Raw genomic sequence first — 19,237 nt, 5'->3', positions numbered from 1 at the left:
ATTGTCCCTGTAAGCATGCACACATATATTTACAGAACAAGTATGAGGTCAATATTATAAGGACCATGCACCTCCTATAAATGGAATAGGCACCGGTAAGTGTAACTTTTGCAGAGAAGTGGAAATAGAGCATGTAAAAAGAAGACAAGAAGAAATAAGAAAATAAAATGCTTAGTCAGATTGAGTGCCTCACACTCACGTTTAATTTGATTTTCGTCTCTACTTTATAAGCTGTTTTTATTCTGTTGAGGAGTTCACACCCCAAAAGACTCGACTGTAGATTTGGCCAGATTTGTGTGCTTCAATTCTGTGTAGATGTGTAAACCATTTTTAGTTTCTAACTGTCTTTTTTTGGCCTCTTGTGTGGGAGGCATGAGGTACAAGTTTTATCAATGGTTTATTTGGCTAGCAGCACATACCATGGCATATAGAAATTCTATTTAGAGACATGGAGAGAAAACGTTTGGTGTTTTACTCACAGACAACTCTGTCTTTCATTTTTATCTCTTTGTAGCTTTGAAGCTCAGCAAAGAAGAGAAATCCATTGAGAACAGTCTGTAAAAGTAAGTGTATTTATTACAGGGCCTTGACAAACATTGCCTTTACAACATTGATTTTTCTTTTATTCAGAGATTTAAACACTTGGATTAAAGATATAGCTGACAGGACAACTTCCTTAACCACCTGCTTGTCCTCCCTCTTAGGCAAAAGTGCTGAGCAATAGTTAGCAGAGAGCAGGAGGAAATAAAATGATGTGTTGAGGGTAGACAAATGCAATTGTGTGCTTGCTGACTTTTGCTTTCTTCTCAGCAGTTAAGACATTCCAATGGAGCTAAGTTTACTAAGATTAATGCTAGATGGAGAAAGAATGCACTTGTACCACTTCTGGCCAATAGTTAAATAAAAGTAGCTGGCCAAATAAAGCATTTAAAATAAAATGCAGAGTGGCATTTCAATTGGGTTGGATGAAATTTATTGCAAAAGTCAGTTGTGCAGTTGCATGGAAGAGCTAGTTCTGTAGAAAGAAAAGAGCCACTGAATTTGGTGTAGCTAATTTCATTCCACCCAGTCACTCTGAGCCCTAAATGAATTACAGGAAATGAACTTCCAAGCTTGAAGCAATGGGAAAAGTACCTACTTGGCCTCTTGTGAAACATTACAATCAAGTTGGTTTTTACATGGAAAAATGTAATTGTTTCCTCTTTGCTAGGTATATTTATAAGCATACCTCTGTACAGCATTGTTCTTTGATTCATTGTTTAATTTCTGTTCTGCATGAAGTATTTTAATTTAAAGAATTCATTCTGGTCAATTATAGGGCTGCAGTTTCATCAAGAGCCTTTGGTGGCCAGAGTGAAATATGCTATAATTTTACATTTGTTTTCATGTAAATTACATTTTTGACACTTTTAGGGTTTTTTTCTGTCGTTTTTATTACAGCAATCATAACTGTGGCCACTTTAGTTAAAGTTGAAAAGCCATTCTGATTTACCTTCTGCTTTAAGTTCTTTCTAACTTCATGACAAATCTACTTCTGGGCTGAATTTTTCATGCTTATTTTGAGGGTGGAGAATTTTATAGGGGTATCAGAGAAAACTCCTTTTAGATAATCAAAATAAGAGTTATAAAGAAAAATTCTCTTTTCTTAGGATTTGCATTGGGGTGACTAAACTCTGGTGTGTGAAAACTGGTTGGCTTGGAATTTTCCCATAATGGTTGAGCATCAGTAAAGAAAATACTATCTTAAGCAGTAGATAATTCTTATTTTCCGCCATGTAACTATATGTCTCTGAACCATTGAGCCACACCTTGGAATAAAGAAATACTTGATAGCTTTTAGAAATAAATGCTCAGAAATAATTGTTAGTGGTGATGTAGCCATCTTGACAACTTTGTAATCTTTTGGCACAGCTATGGTGCTTCCATTCCTCTTGGGGGGATGTTTTCACACAGCCACAGTCCATTTTCTCTACTCTCAATGAAAATCTTTTGTTGAATTGGTACTCTGCAATCAGACACAGGTTTAGTTATAATTTGGCTTTTACTAGCTATTGGACTGTGGACAACTTATTCACCCTCTTAGAGTCTCAGTTTCCTGATCTTTGAAGTGAGGATTATACTGTTTTGGCTTCATATAGTTGTGGAGATTAAGTGAAGTATTATGTGTCAAGGGCTTAGAAGAAGTCCTGGCCCATGTTAAGTGCTCAGTAGGTGTGAGCTGCGGCTGCTCTTGTGAATAATGTCATTATCATCATCATCATCAGCAGCAGCAGCCCAGCAGCCTCCTTATGAATTTTTTTCATTATATATTTTTTGAAGTCTATTCCTTTTAGAAGCTTCAGCATAATATTTCTAAAATAAACATGTTGTTACCCAAGAAGGGAAAATTCTGCTTGGTCCTGGGAATCAAGTGAAAAGGTAATTTTCAGGTAATATAGGAAGTGAGGCCTCTGGAAGTGAAAAGTTGTTAGGCTGAATTTTTTAGGCATCAGGAAAAGTACCTTCTTTGGTTGTCATCAATTAACTGATTAATAGTCTTAAGAAATTAGTAATTGACTGCTAGTTAGCTTCTTCAAGAATTTTTAAAGAAAGCCTTGGTAAGTATAGAGGGAACCCCTCCCCTTTTTTTTTTTTTCTGTCCTGTATCTGTTTTTCCTTCCCAACAGCACTTTTATTTCTTTTTGAGGGAATTAGGCTAGTGGAACTATAACGAGGGGCTCTACCCAGGGGCCTGCACCCAGCCTCTGGATGGGTATATGACCACAAGCTTGGCTAAGTAAATGCTCTTTTTTTGGAATTTGATTCTCTAGCTAAAGGATTCTCCCTTGTCCTAGGTGGGCATTCTGATCTGCCAGTGTGTTCTGTGAGACCACTGTTGCCTCCATGTCTGTCTTAGCTAGTCATGGCCTCCAAACCTTATTCTCCATTCTGCCATGGATTTGCTGAGACTCCAATATCCCTCTGATAATTCTTAAATTAGCCGATTGGGTTCTGCCACTTGCAACCACAGAACCTTAACTGATACTATAGGTTTACTCATTAGTGAGCTAGATTTGGAATAGATATGGTATGTTTGGAGGTTTACAATGAAAATGTCACTCATTAGTTTCTTTCATCATGTGTAAGTAGCTCAGTGTTTTGCAATAGGTTACAGAAAGTGCAGAGTTCTTAGACTCTCAAAAATGGGTTATTTTGCTGAACTTCCAGTACTCCTGTGTCTGGTACAGAGAAGTCACTCTTGGCTGCTTCTCTTAGCTCTCAAAGAATGTGTATGTATGTGGGGGTAGGGCTGGAAATGAGAAGAGAAGCAGAGAAGTCATCCCTCCCAATTTCGGGGGCCCTAATCTCTGTGTCATGGGGATTGTGAAGGGACTGCGATTTTCTTCTATTTACCCCTAGCAACCCCAAACACAATAGGTATACTCTAAATATTTTTCTACGTTTCCCTGAATTTTTATTTCTCCTTTGAACACTGGTCTTATCTGACTGAACACCTTCTTTTCAATTATGTATAAAAAGTGATTGAAAACTCAATTACTGGCCGGGCGCGGTGGCTCAAACCTGTAATCCCAGCACTTTGGGAGGCTGAGGCGGGTGGATCACGAGGTCAAGAGATCGAGACCATCCTGGTCAACATGGTGAAACCCGGTCTCTACTAAAAATACAAAAAATTAGCTGGGCATGGTGGTGCATGCCTGTAATCCCAGCTACTCAGGAGGCTGAGGCAGGAGAATTGCCTGAACCCAGGAGGCGGAGGTTGCGGTGAGCCGAGATCACGCCATTGCACTCCAGCCTGGGTAACAAGAGTGAAACTCTGTCTCAAAAAAAAAAAAAAAAAGAAAAGAAAACTCAATTACCTCCATTTCTGGCATTGCTTGTGGTTTTCTGAGAATGGAATGGGCAAGTTTTCTCTGTTTCCCCCTGTGTCTTGTTGGTTGACTACTTCTACGCTCTGTGCAGTGCCTAGAACAAAACTAGTTAATGCCTCCCCAACTTTTTTTACAGGGACATCAATTTTGCACTCCTACTGTGAATAAATAGTACAACAGTATTATATGGTGAGAAGAGCCTTAGCAGGGTTATTAGGAAACATTCCTTCTGGTTTTGGCTCTGCCACTTGCTACCTTTGTGACTCTGTGCAAGATTCCTAACTTTCTTTAAGATCTCAGGTTCCTCACCTATAAAATGAGGATAACTTTTGCCATATCTATTGTCCATGGCTGTTTTGAGGATCACATAAACACAGTATATATGAAAGTGCTTAGGAAATTTTAACAAATGCATAACATCAGGGTATTATTATCATCATGCCATGAATATTTCTTAAACAGATGAAAATTTGAGGGGCTTATTTTAGAAGGCTGACTATGAAAAGGAGACAAGTTAAACAATAAAAACAACCCTGTATAGTGCTTGTGCTGGCTATTCATTTGTGCTTCCAGCTCCTCTCTCTTCTAAACAGCTCTGCACCAAGGGCTTAACCTCTACTGCTGGCATTCCCTGGGCTCCCTTGTTTGCTGGCTTTCTGTTGGATTAGCCAAGGGAAGGAACTGGACGAAGATCTGGGAACATGAGGTTGCAACATTCTTTCCTACCTTCTTCCCTGCAGCACTGTGGGTTGATAATGGCTGTATCCCTTTAAGGAAGGCCACAGTTCCTGTTAGGGGCCTGTCTTCTGCATCTACAGCTCTTTCCACTGTCTGGTAACTGCTTCTTCCCTTTGCCCCTTTGAGTCTGGAGTGTTAATGGAATTTTTGCTAACTTCAGGACACTAGACCATCCCTTAGTGGTCTTCCCTTAACCCTGCCTTCACCCCAGGTGAAGATGTCATCTCCTTCCTGCTGCGACCTTGATTGTACAAAGGAACTTTTTAATTTATATATTTTTCCACCATCCTCAGCTCAATTCAGCAAATATCTTTTTAAGATTTAGAGTGTGCCAGGGAAAAAGTAAGTCATTATTGTACACTTTTAAGAAATGGACATTTTGGTGGCATAGTTGGAGGTGTTACATCAATTATTTTTTTTAAAGCAAGTTTTGGTAAATTGAAAAGCTTTATATTAACCCCAGTGTATCTAGAAATATCATATTGTACTTATATATATATTATGAGTTATCTTTTACATTTTATTTTTATCAAAGCAATATATCTACATTGTTTAAATAAAACAGCATTAAAAAGCAAATATTTAAAAACTGCAGCATCTATGCCTTCTTTCTACCGCTCTCTGGATTGCTTCCCCAGAATTAGAAACTTTCAACTCTGATATTTCTGGTGTTTACCTCTCTTTTTCTAAATAATATACTTATATCATTTCCCCCTAATTTATCAGTTTTAGCAATAGCTCTCTGATACTTTCCACTCTTACCACTTCTGGTCCCCACAGCCTCCTGACATAGTTCTATTACAATTTTTATTTAAATCAACAGGTAATACTTATATTATCATGATTATGTGATTTTTTTCTACTGCTAAGCCAAATGGTATTGGTTATGTTTTCTTTAACATAACATTTTTTGTCTTTCTTGGAATTAATATGTGCTTTTAAAAAAATTTGCCTACTTTAGGCATCTACCTTATAAGGTAGGTAGTAACAGCATCTCAATTTTACAGGTGGGTCATATTAGTATTTCCATTTTGTAATTGTGGAAATTGAGACTTAAGGCTAAGTATTTTTTCTAAAGTCACATAGCTAATAAGTGTTAGAACTGTGAGAAGACACCAGCCAGTCTGTTCACAGAGCCCGAATTCTTAATCATTATATTACTTACAGATGCTGTCACTTCAGTTATCTTAATGGCTACTTTACAAAAAATTTCTGGGTTCTACCTTCATAGATTCAAAATCAGTGGGGTAAGATGGGAAACCAAGAATCTGTATTGTGAAAAGCTCTGGGGGTGATTCCATTGATCACCAGGTTTGAGAACTTCTGTTCCATATCCTATAATTACTGTAATTGCCATCATCCTAATCATGATCACAACATTATTCTCGGGGCCGGACACGGTGGCTCAAGCCTGTAATCCCAGCACTTTGGGAGGCCGAGGTGGGAGGATCATGAGGTCAAGAGATTGAGACCATCCTGGTCAACATGGTGAAACCCCGTCTCTACTAAAAATACAAAAAATTAGCTGGGCATGGTGGTGCGTGCCTGTAATCCCAGCTACCCAGGAGGCTGAGGCAGGAGAATTGCTTGAACCCAGGAGGCGGAGGTTGCAGTGAGCCGAGATCGCGAAATTGCACTCCAGCCTGGGTAACGAGAGCGAAACAACGTCTCAAAAAAACAAAACAAAACAAAAAAATCCATCATTCTCATCGTTATCATCATCACCACCCCTACCATCAGCAGTAACAAATGACTGTCTTGCTCAGTGCTCTCAGTAATTGAGTTGAAGTCCTGGTGTCTGTTAAAGCAGCTGCCTTTTGACCTCATAGGTGAGATCATCACACTAGTGTGTGATTCAGGTAATAATTTATCTGGCCATTTTTAAATTTGGCAAATGCTGTGGGAGAAATTGTGCCCCATAGAAGTAGAGAGGTTATTTTTTTGCAACTCAGGTGGTTGTTGCTTTATCTGGTACAAAAGCGATGAGAACTTTGTCCCTGTACTTAACTTTGACCTTTAAGAGACTTTTAAAAAAAATTATTTCCCTGAGAGTTCCCTAAAATGACGTCTTGGGAAATACAAATTCCTAGTGAAAGAGGAACTTTGAAGCCTTTTTCTCTTTGATTTCCACTTCCCCCACCATCATCCCCCACCATCCATCACCCTCACCCCATGCTTATGGCATTTCTTGTTTATCAGTCATGAGAGAAGCAGTAAAATTTGGCCTGGGGTTTTCTCATTCCTAGGTGTGAAATTATTTTAGAATTATAATAATAATACTTTGCATTTGTATAGTGCTTTTATTTGAAGATCTAAAAGTGTTCCCTTGGTGTTAATAGAGCTTCCCATCACCCTCTCAAGTAGGTAAGTATTATTAGAGGATATTTCCTTCAAGAACATTTTCACTTTACATCCCATGTGTGACTTGAAAATGCTTATGTATTATTTGGGAATCTCAACTCTTTAAAGTGCCATATGTATAAGGCAATTCTTTTATTTATATTCAGTCTTCATTAGTGCCCAGAACATTGAGAGAAATACAGCAATTTCTCATAAATGAGTGTGGCATTATTTAGGAAGTGTTAAAATGAAAGCAGTTTGGTATTGCCTTTTACTGGAATGTTTTGAAAATATTTAATAATGCTCATTAGCTACGAGACTGTCTGTTGTACAGTTAGTTTTCCTTTTTTTAAGGTAGGAGGGTTTGCAGGAATACATTAAGTAGCTAGTGGTGTTGGGGCTTAAATCTGAGCCTCCAAAATATGGCACGTTAGCATGCTGAGTACTTTGAACTGAAGGAAATATATTGGAAAGCCCGTGGAACCAAGGTTCTTTCTGAGTCTCCCATCATCCTGTCTCTGCTTCTTTTCCTCCCCTTAAGCAAGTCATAGAAACTAGAATTCCTCTTCCCTAAAGTGGATCATAGAAAATAGAACCTCTCTTTTTCACAGCAAGCCATGAAACCTGGAAAGATCACTCTCTTCCTTCTCCCTTCTCCCTTAAAGATCTTGTTCCACAGGGGCCCTGCTCCATACTGGGGAGAAGGAATGTTACATAGAGAGGCCAGGAAGAATTTGAAGACTCAGGCCTTGCTGGTCCCCCCGACCACGGCTGCCACTGTCAATCTATTTTCTGTTTCCAGTAGCTCACACCCGCTTTGTTCTACCACATTTCTACACAGCTGTGCATTCTTTGTTGAACCCAAGCATAAGAACCGTTTTCCTTGAGTCTTTGGGTCTTCGTTTCTGTTGTATCACATAAAACTTTGATTAAATACACTCGTTATGCTTTTCTCTTGCTAACCTGTCTTTTGTTACAGGAGTGTCAGCTGTGACTCTTACAAGAGATGAGGAAAGGTTTCACACCTTTCCACCCCTACAGTGGGAACTTGGCCTGGTATTGTGGAATCCTTTGGTTGCTCATGACGTGTCAAATCACCTGAAAATGCAAACTGAGTTTGCACTCTGATTTAAAGATTTCATTCTGAAAAGTTGTTTTGAATGATACATGAATTGTAAGCATGCATACATGCGTAATTGGTTACTTTTTTTCTCTAAATGTTGGGAAGTTCTAAGTGGTATTTGGAGTGTCTACTCACTTAGGGTCATTGATGCAAAAGGCTGCAGGTCTGCTACAGCACAGAACGTTTTTAAAAAGGCCCTCTGAACTTTAGTCCACAGTGGTCACCATGAGAGGCTTCTTGTCCATGCAGTGCTGGGTAGCTCTGTTGTATCTGTGCAAGGAAGGCTAGGACCTTCACTGTGGCTTCAAACCCCCAGTACTCATTTTCCCACTGTCCCATCACCATCCCTAGCAAAAGTCCTGTCACCTCTCTAGAGTTCTGCCAGGAAGCACAGTGCCAGCTTCTACTATACTCCATCAGAGAACAACACTTTGAAGCAAAACAAAACAGCCCAAATTGTCTTTATTTTGGACCTTTCTGCTGGTATCTAACACATTCTCTTCAGTGAATTTAGGCTCTTTTGAAAAAGAAAAATCTTGAATGGGAACTGGATGTAGGGGATTGGGGATTACCTTTTAGTGCCATTTGCTTTTTGAACATGCCCCGAAGACAAAGGGAAGAAGGCAAAGTCTTGAAGTTTTTGAGATGAGGAAGGAAACAGTATACACAGGAGAGACAACAGAAAGTACAAATTGGTATTTTAAAATTATGCTGCTCCTAATTCAACACTGAGACAAGGTGATGCCTCACCATTCATGTGGTACTTTTTGACTCCCATGACAAGTGTCAGATGATCACATGATTAATCCTTTTTCTGGCATCTCAGTTGTCTTTTTTTTTGTAGGGAGAATTCACTGAAGACCCATCATCTAAAGATTTTGGGGAATGTGGGTGGAATTACAAATCTCTGCATCATTTTCTCCGGAGTCTTTGCTCGAAGGAGGCTACATAAATTTGCTGCTAATTATGTGAAGATAGATTTATCACTGAAGATGCCTTTGGCTGCAAATAATCAAAAAGTCAACTCAAAATGGTTCAGACAATAGGGGAATTAAAAGAAAAAAGCTCCCTGCCCTCTGCAAGTCTACCTGCTGAGCCCCATGGATGTCATGATTGATGGGAAGGCATTATAGAATTCTGGCTCCAAATGTCTGGATTCCAACTGCAATACACTTTTCCCTAGTGCCAAGCAACTGGGGACCCACCAGGGTGTCTTTGATGGTTGTCACTGTGCAGCAGGGAGAGGATTTTGAGCACACAGCTGTTGACAGATTGCTAAGCACTGTCAATTATTTTGTGGATTGCTCTACCAACTTACATTTGAAAATCCACCAAATAAAACCCATCAGAATAAGAAAAATAAATTATCTCAAGGAATAAGAGCTCCTGGGAGAGGTGCTATTCCAGGTTTTGTTAATTCAGTGGTTCAACAGTGTTACCAAAATGCCTATTTCTTGCTCTTTTTCCTCTGCCATCTTCAGCATGTTGACTTTGTTCTTAGACTGGCTGCCTTCATAGTTCTAAGATGGCTGCTTCCTTTTTGGGAGCCACAGGCAGACATGGCAACATCCACTGGCAAAATAAAATGCCTATTCTTACATGTCCCTTTTCAAAAGCAAAGAACACTTCCTGTAATCCCCCCGCCCCCAGCAGTCTTCCCCTTAAGTCCCATTTGGTTGATGACAGCCTCATGCTCTTTACTAAATCAGACACTGGCACACGGAATAGGACTCACCCCTGGTGGCTTAGATTGGTGCTCCCCAAGTTTGTTCTTGTTATGGCACACATAGAAAATACAATTTGGTCAGCATGTTAAGCAATCAGAAGAGGCTGCTCACAGCTTCGGTGGCTGATGTGTGTGTATAGGGCATGGGCATGGGGGCTCTGGCTGTCCTGGCTCTGCCCAGCTGCCCTCAGGGCTGAAAGGATATCAGAACATCTGTTACCCTTTCCCTGTTTTAAATTAATCAGGTTTTATCTCTTTTCTGGGATGATTTCACCTTCGTCTGGTACATAGCTTTGTGGAGGGAGGCCACTCTAATAAAATTGGGGATTATACTATTCAGGATTCTTCAGAGACAGAACCAAAAGGTTATTTATTGGTTTATTTACTTATTGTTAGGTATTGACTTATGTGATTCTGGAAGCTGAGAAGTTCCATGATATGCTATCTGGAAGCTGGAGACCCAGGAAAGCTGGTGGTATAATTCAGTCCAAGTCCTAAGGCCTGAGAACCAAGGGAGCCAATGGCATAATCCCAGTCTGAGGGCAGGAGAGGATGAGATCATGTAACCAAGCTCACACAGTGAAGCAGAAACAGGGCCGGTTTCTCCTTTCTCCTCCTTTTCTTCTGTTCAACAGACTGGATGATGGCCTTCTGTTTAAATGCTAACCTCACCCAGAAACACCCTCACAGACATACCCAGAAATAATATTTAATCTGGGCACCCTATGGCCTAGTTGAGTTGACACATAAAATTAACCAGCATAGGGCTTTACGTGTAAGGTGGAAGAGGGAAATTTCTGTTTGACAGGCCCTCAGCAGTGCCTGCTCTGTCAATGTTCTTGTCTTTGCATATGTACCTAATCTCTTTTTTTGAATCATTTGTTCCTTTCCAAGAAAGGACTATGACTTGCAGATTTTAAGTGCTCAATAATTATTTGCATATTGAATGAATGAATATATACTCACCTACATGACTGACTGATACATTCAATACTATTGATCTTCTGTAATACACTAGGAATGTGCTGTGTGAGGTACAAGGAACATGGGCTGGGCAGATGATTTTATGCCCTAGGGAAGGAGACAGATTGCAACTAGTAAACAAATAAAGCATATACAGTTAAAAGTTATGTAAACTTTATTCAGGAAACATCAAGAGGCAAAACACAGCAGGCCTCTTCATTGGGAGTGGTCAGAGACAGCTCCTCTGAGTTAATGACATTTAAGTTCAGATCTGAAAGAAGGACAAGAGGAGGGATGCAGCTTGTAATGAGTGGGGGAAGAGGGTTCATAGTTCTGAACCTTGCAACTATGTCTTAGGAATAATTTGTTTCCAAGAAACAATCCAAAACAAACAGTGACAAAAACGACGAAAGGTGAGGCTTTTGCTAGAAGGCTACAGGATAGCTTACTAATTTGACAAAAGGTTAGATGGTGAGCCTCCTGAAGCGTTAGGCCAGGAAGTGGTTGACTCTCAAAAACTAAGCAGAGTGGGATGGGTAAATGGACAGCCATATCTTTCAGCATCTCTGTCCTAAAGAGCAGTAGATTGTCTAAGGAGCCTCATAGCCTCTCACCTCTTCTGTCTGCAGACTGGCTTCTCTGCATATCCGGCCAGCTATGGCCACCTCATTCAAGGGGTAGATAAAGACTAACTGTATTCCTGTATTCCTCCCTCCTGGGGAAAAGAATCTGAGTGGTTCGATGTAAGTCAGGTGCCCACCCTTGCCAGAGTGACCTGTGGCCCAGGGCACAAGGTCTACCATGTTAGCTGCCATCTTAATTCTACTTAATCTTACTTGACGGGATTGGGAGAGACTGTCTGGGAAAGTAGAGTATAGGGCAGACAGATGGATTAACACCCCTGTTATTCATAAATGCTGCTTTTCAAGTTCTCCAACTTTAATAACACTGGAAGAGTCCCAGTGATGTAAACAACTTGGTTACCTGGCTTATTTAGCTGAGTACTGATACTCGCTACAGTGCATTGTGTACAGCAGGTACTTAAGAAGTAGTGATGGTGGGAATAACAAAACTGAATGTGAAATATGATGTAGTTGTTTCCTGATGGTGCAGGTGAACTGTTTTAATGAAATGCTTCTTTGTTTTGTGGATAAAAATGTTTTTTTGTAAGGTTCAGTCTATGTCTTTATTTTTTTTTTCTTTAACTCCTGTATTCTGAGAATCACAGTTTATATATTAAAATCATTGCTGTTATAAAAGTAATGCATTTGCATTTTAGACTATTTGGAAACCAGTTTAGCAAAAGAGAAGAAAATAGAAATTGCTTATAATCCTGCTGCCCAGAGATGACTCCCTGTGACATTTCCTTGTGTTATTTTCCCCAGTTAGTTCTTTATGTAGGCATGTTTTTTATGAAAATGGCACATACTGCTTTCTCCATTCAACATTATATTGTTAACATTGAAAAGTCTCCTACTGCATCCTCATCGGCTGCTGCACTATGTTCAGTCGTGTGGATAGAGGGTACCGAGGTGGATGCACAGAGCTGAAGAGCACCTCTGCTGCCAAATGGGATTCTTAGGCTGGGATAGATCGGAATGCTGACCCTGAGGTTTGTGTAGCAGTATAGACACTGCCTCACTGACTTCAGGAAGAGCAGTGTGATCATGGAATTTGGTCAGAAATTAAGTTTGTATGATAATGATCACTTGTGTATGCTTGGCCACTGTTTTCCTGAGGATAATTTGAATGAAGCTCGTTGACTATTTTGCAAGGATGATGGCTCAGCTTGAGCATCCCTGTAAGGAAAACAATCGGTGTCTCCCTCAGGGTTCTGGGAAGCTTCTTTGCTGTTCAGGTCAAGGTGGCCTCTGCATTCTGTACTTGCTTCTCCAGATAAAGCAAATTGCAAGCATGCCAAATTGCTTTGCTCCAGCTTAACCCTGCTCCAGAATGAATCCATAAATGCTACAAAAGGAAAGCTTATGAACATATGCTACACAGAACTTAGAAAATGTCCTGCCCACTTAATCCCTTTCCTACTTCAGGGAGGAAAAAAAGTCTATTTATACTTGAACTGAGAATTGAGGGATCACAAAATGAAGATTGGATGCCATGCTGGAAATCACCAATTGTGTTTTCTCATTTCTCTTAGAGGCACGGGTTGATTTTTCAATACAGCTGTGTCTGTGGGAAAATATCCCGCCCTTTCTAGAGTCCTTAGATTCCCAATTATGTGACTGTGTCTAACTGCCTTTTGAGGAAATGGAAGATCCCTTGTTTAAACACAGGGTGTTCATTAGAGTGGATTCTGAGGTCTAGAGTCCACCTCTTGAGGTCATTGTCTCTCACCTTCTCCCATGACTCTACAGTTAGATGATCGCAGATGGAGAAGGGCACCTCTCCATTTGTGTGTTCTTGGCCAGATTATTCTATGGAGAGATATGTGGAATCACAATAGATGTGCGCTAGCTCAGAGGGTCGAGAACTTGCCCTGGCACTTTTAGAATGCATGCTGGCCCTTCTGGTTCAGGTTGATTCCCCTGCAAAAGAGTTGATCTTTTTCCTTGCTGGCAATTTGTTTACAGACATCCACAGAAGCTGTTCTGGAAAACTTTCTGACCCTGAAGCACCTCAAAGTTTTGATCCTGTGCTCCTTGCTGTGAGTCATCCCACACTGGAGCTCTAGAGGACTCACTAGCCAGTCAGCTTTAGTTAACCTTCAGTCTCTCTATCTCAAGGAAGGCAATGCAATTTTTCTGCCTGTGTCTTATTTAATGTCTGTTTGTATCTTCCAGCTGTCTTGGACTGGGGGGTCTAAGGGGCCATTCAGTTTGACACCAAAGGCACTGTGTGTGTATAGCCAGTCATAATGAATAACTGTAAACATGAGTAGATGCCTGCCCAAAGGGGGCGTTAGCCGAGAGGTGTGTGAATCTGCTTGGAGGGGCAACAGCTGAGATGTCAGAGTAGTTTACCATCTCCCGGGTAGAGGCGCTAGGGGAATATTTTCTGTCTGAAAAATATTATAGGCATCAGGTCCCAGATTTCCCTTCCTGTGGCTGCAGGTGCTCATCTTTCTGATTTAGAAATGAGGGAAGCTCTGTTAGTTTTACAAGTATAGGAGATTCAGACTGAGAAAGAAGTAAAAATGGGAATGAAAAAAAGTGGTCATCATCAACCCAGGACACATTTGATAAGGTGCATTTATGAACAACAGTTGCCCATGATGCTTTGCCCGTTAATGCCACTGAGACCTGCTAACCTGCTCCATTTTCTTTGTAAACATGAAAAACCCTGATCCTGGCAAACAGGGAAGTTATGAGGAGGACAGCAGAATGAAAGTATGTGGTGTGACATTGTGGACCATTATTCCACTGATGTTTATCATGGCATTGTGATCTGATCCAAAAATGTAGCTGGCTTTTTGGCTTTTGATACACTACAGGCAATGCAGAATTAGTCACTCTTCTTGAATCTCTCATTTAATCTTTATCACAATTCATGGTGCAGATATTGTTCTTCAGTATTTAACAAGTAAGGGAAAGACGTTCAGAGAGGTTAGGTAAGTTGACCAAGATTGCACAGCTTGCAACAAGGAGGCACTTTAAGAGAGAGAGTGTGACAAATCTTTTGCCCAGGCAAGGGGAGAACCTGTCATTTCTCTGAAAAGGTAGTGGGATGCTGATGGGTTTGTGTTGTATTCCCTGGTAACTTCGGATGAGGTTGGGATAATTTGGGGATATACCTTAGACGTGCAAGTGCTTCTTTCTGCAAAGGTGATACGTTTTCATTCATTCATTCATTCATTTGTTCATTTACTTGTGGTTGATTCATTCAGATTCACTTGCTGCTTCTATAAACTGGGCACTTGTTTTGCTCAGAGCTAGGTGTTAAGAGCAATAAAAAGATGATGAGAGAATTGAGAATCTGATTGGAGAGAAAGATATCCAGAGAGAGCTAGAACATAACGGCACTTTGTGACAAGTATGGCAAAAAGCAACATAATTCAGGAGCGTGTTCTAGTAGTACTTGGAGTGACCTCTAGGTACTGCGTCTCCCCCGATTGGGAATCCCAGTTAGTGTTCCAGAAATCTGTATCTCAGCACAGGGACTGGCATTTGTTCTGCACTGTCAGCCACAGTGAAGAGACCTATTAACGGCATGTGATTTCTTTTTGATGGATAATTTGTGAGCTCAGAGATGGATGTCTAAAAGAGACGGTGCATAGAAGTAGAAGGACCTTCAAATCAAGCAGTACTGAAGACTTCCTCTATGACACATTCAGGGACAGTCCCAGATATAAATAATCATGAAGTAGGCCACTGTCTGATCTTTTGTACCCTTACTTCTCATAGCTTGTGATATCCAGTCCCACCGCCTGTACCCTCTATCCCGAATACATGCTCCTTCAGGTCTTGGTGTCCTGCCTACCTCTTTTGGTGGTTCCTCAACCTTTAATGTCATTAATAGGACAAGATGGAGGGGTGTTGAGAATTCTATCATTCATTTACTCTCTAGTATGAATTTAAACCAATTTGTTACAGTATTTCATGTGGTACACAAGATGAGATGAATGAATACATTTTTGGTTAGTCAAATGAAATCTTTTCAGTTTTCTTCTATTTATGGCAAGTGATACTGGCTATATACAATATGTATACCAGTGACATTGGATGTTTACCGTGGAGCTGTAAAATTTTCTCCTTTAAAAAATTAATTTAGACTGGCAGGATTGAGTTAATTTAAAGAGAAATGTATATAGAATGTTGGCTCATAGATATTAAACAAATCATGATAGGAATGTGTAAATAACTGAACTTTTGGAACAATTGTGTCTTTTTTTTCTGGTTATGTATGCATTTCACACTTTAACTGTGGAATACAATGTTTTGTTTCCCAGGAGGAGAATCTAGTTGATGAAGGTAGAGAGAGCACCTCTGAAATCCTGTTCAGAGATGGCCACCTACCCATCTGGACTGTGATTCACACATGTTACCCATGACTCATGCCACACCAGGCTATTCTTTTTCAGTTAATGGTTACACTTCAGAGAAAGCGATTCCCCCTTCACAGCATCCAGTGTCATGTAACTATGAAGCCTGTAGCCCCAGGATCCTTTCTCATTAAATGCTTATGTGGGCATGGACTAATATTGGTTAGAGTATATAAACCAGACTTGGTATCTCCAGTAGCCAGAAAGAATAGTAACATCCGTCTAACCATACACTTATAGAACAGAAATGTAAGAGAATAAATAGAATATTTTATTTCATGTGTGAAAATAGCACTGGAATCTATTCCTGAACCATTTATCTAACGGATAGGAAAATTGTCAAAACAAAGAGATTTGTCTCTGAAAATAGTAATTAGGCTAGGAAAGAGACAAGTTACTGCAATTATAAGTGGGCCTAATACGGCAAGATTTTGGGGCTTGCTAGCATTAGATGACTTGGACTACTTGGTAGATTTTGTTGGTCATTTGGTCTGTCTTTAGGCAGAGCCCTGAGTGGGAACCCAGGGAATATAAGAAGACCCGGCGATGCTGGAATTAAATGAAACTTGTTGATAATCTGCACATGACAGGCCAGGTGACCTCCTGGGCTCCCTTCAGCTCTGTGATTCTGGATGATTTTTTTTTCCCCACTAGTTCCACAATATATTTGTTTCGGTGCTTCCTTCAAATACCAGAAGGATCATCCATTCTTAAAGGTCTGTTGTATTGTCTTTTCCTAAATACAGTGGAGGGGTATTACTATACAAAGTTAATTTCTCATCCTTCTTGTAGGTACAAATATTGGTGTTTTCACAGTATATATTTGTATATTTATTTGCTATAGTCTCTTTTTTGTTGATAATCAAGAGACAAGAAAAAAATAATGTTATTATTGCCATTGTTGGTCATTCATTACTTGGTTGGGATTTCATCCAGTTTTGGAGCTAAATTCTTCTTTCCATTGACAAAGGACAATTAATTGGCTTCAGATAATTTAGGCTTCTGTGTCCCCAAGATGTGATTTGTCAAACTAGGAATATTACTTTAGCTTTAGAATGTTTACTTTCCTTCTATTTGGTATGAGTGAGGGAAAATAATCCAAACATTTGAATTCCTTGTCTTTATTTTTCAGTAGAAAAAATAATGGAGATAACTTTACTTGAAATGCATATATTTAATAAAAATATTAGATTGATAATTTAAAGGAACTCAGTCCTAAAATGATAACTATCATTAACTGTCCCCCACTCCATATCAAGGTTGACTGGTAAAGCAAATCACTGAGTAAGCAGTTCCCATGCTCTTTCTGTAAGTCAGCTAGGTGCTGGGCATATATATATATGGCTGTTAACATCACTGATAAGGTCCCTGCCCTATGGTTCTTGTCTAGCTTTAAATAAAAACAGGACAATTGAATTAATTAATACTTTGCTTGGTACTGTTTTGGGACTGAATCAACTTATTTTTTGAAGTAGAATCAGTTTTACTTAGACAGCTGTACAAACATAACTTCAGTATTTAGTCTTGGAAGACACGCTAAATACATTTCAAGTCTGTGCTTCCTAAACATGAAAACTAGAGAAAAGAAACTGAGTTGGAACCCCCATGGCCTTCACATTTCTCATGTATGGAAACTGAAAACAAAACTAGGTCTAACCTACTATTATTTAATACATTGTTGAGAGGGAAAAAAGGAAACTCTGTTTAGCATATTATCTTCAGACTTCCTGTAAAGTGAAATTAACCTAATCAGTACTGGTGTTTCTAAAAACATATCAAGTGTTTACATTTTAAACGTAATTGTTAATGAGCTGTTATTATGAAAGTTCACCACGCCACTTTAAATCACTTGCTGAGCCAGCCATCAGAGGCTTACATCCCAGCAAACATTTTCTGGTATTTGCAGGGCACAATTATGATTGACTACAAATTTCCCCACACTTTCATTACAGGAATTAATGTAGTGAATTGCTATATAAATTGATGCTGTGAGGGAAAGGCATGCTAAGAGGTTCTAACAAGACTGTCGGTGGCTCAGTAGTTTGTAAAGTCAAACTTCTCAGGGTTTTTAGACTGCCCAACCCTCTTTCTCAATGTATCTTTTCTCCTTTGTCTAGGTAGCAAACTAGGAAAGGGAGAGAATGGTTGTTTTATGTCAATCTTTTGTAGAAGCATGGCATGCTATAGGATTTGTATACTTGTAAATCCAAGTTGTACATCTTAATGAATTTTCCCAAAGTCACCATGTTCAAGAAACCAGCATCTTGAAGAAGAGGTAGAAAGAACATGAGCCTCTCATGCCATTTTCCACTCACTACCATGCTTCCACTGAGGTTGTCATTATCTTGACTCACCTGAGATTGGATTTATCATGTTTTCGAATTTGTGTGTGTGTGTGTGGTTTTTTTGTTTTATTTTGTGTGTGTGTGTTTTTTTTTGAGATAGGGTCTTACTCTGTCACCCAGACTGGAGTGCAGTGGCACAATTATAGCTCACAGCAGCCTTGACTTTTTGGGCTCAGGAGATCCTCCCATCTTAGCCTCCCAAGTAGCTAGGGCTACAGGTATGTACAATCACACCTGGCTAATTTTTTTTATTTAAAAGACAGAGTCTCATTATGTTGCCCAGGCTGTTCTTGAACCCCTGCCCTCAAGCAATCCTCTCACCCCCCACCTCCACCACCAAAGTGTTGGGATTACAGATGTGAGCCACTGTGCCTGAACTAATTTTAAATAATAAATAGAATCATACAGTATGGGCTCCTTTGTGTGTGGTATATTTTTCTAAACATTGTTTGTGAAATTCGGAATGATCTTTTTGTGTTTAATTTTAAGAAATAATGTAGGCTTGATCAGATGCAGTGGTTCATGCCTATAATCCCAGCACTTTGGGAGGCTGAGGCCAGTGGATCCCAAGTTCAGGAGATCAAGACAATACTGGCCAACATGGTGAAACCCAGTCTCTACTCAAAATACAAAAATTAGCTAGGTGTGGTGGTGCATGCCTGTGGTCCTAGCTACTTGAGAGGCTGAGGCAGGAGAATTGCTTGAATTGGGAGGCGGAGGCTGCAGTGAGCCAAGACTGCACCACTGCACTCCAGCCTGGGTGAGAGAGTGAGACTCCATCTCAAAAAAACAAAAACAAAAGATGATATAGGCTCATGGACATCAAATGAAATCACAGGTTGGAAAAATACTACTTTGGATACTTTGTAGTGCCTTGCAAATATAGCCATGCATGGCTGACTGAGAATCTCAGTAGTCTGGGGTGTTTTCATGTGTTTGGGGAAAAAATTGGTTTCATTTAGTTATTACTGACTCGTTCAGCCACACCATTTGTATGTGCAAATTTGACAGTGATTTATTCCAGGTAACTCATTTATATCCTAATAGATAAAATGGTAAGATTTTCAGATATCAGGGTTCCAAAGGTCATCTTAGAAATGTACTCCCTGAGGTTTATTCTTGTACAGGTTAGTGGAT

General features: G+C 39.8%; 1 protein-coding gene across 10 annotated transcripts in view; it reads left to right on the top strand.

Moving 5' to 3' along the window:
* Positions 1–19,237, top strand: part of FHIT (fragile histidine triad diadenosine triphosphatase) — a 1,534,178-nt gene that overhangs the window by 40,294 nt on the left and 1,474,647 nt on the right. For 8 of the 10 annotated variants that reach the window (XM_054246226.2, XM_078351377.1, XM_054246225.2 and 5 more), the window contains exon 2: positions 515–563. The exons of the other annotated variants lie outside the window; for them this stretch is intronic. The gene's annotated coding sequence lies outside the window, so the exon portion shown is untranslated. The remainder of the gene's footprint in view (positions 1–514; positions 564–19,237) is intronic. 10 annotated transcript variants of the gene reach the window in all.

The sequence above is a fragment of the Callithrix jacchus genome, chromosome 15 (assembly GCF_049354715.1).
Source record: "Callithrix jacchus isolate 240 chromosome 15, calJac240_pri, whole genome shotgun sequence".
NCBI lineage: Eukaryota > Metazoa > Chordata > Mammalia > Primates > Cebidae > Callithrix > Callithrix jacchus.
Note: the sequence above shows the minus strand (reverse complement) of the source record. Positions and strands in the feature narration are given on the sequence as shown.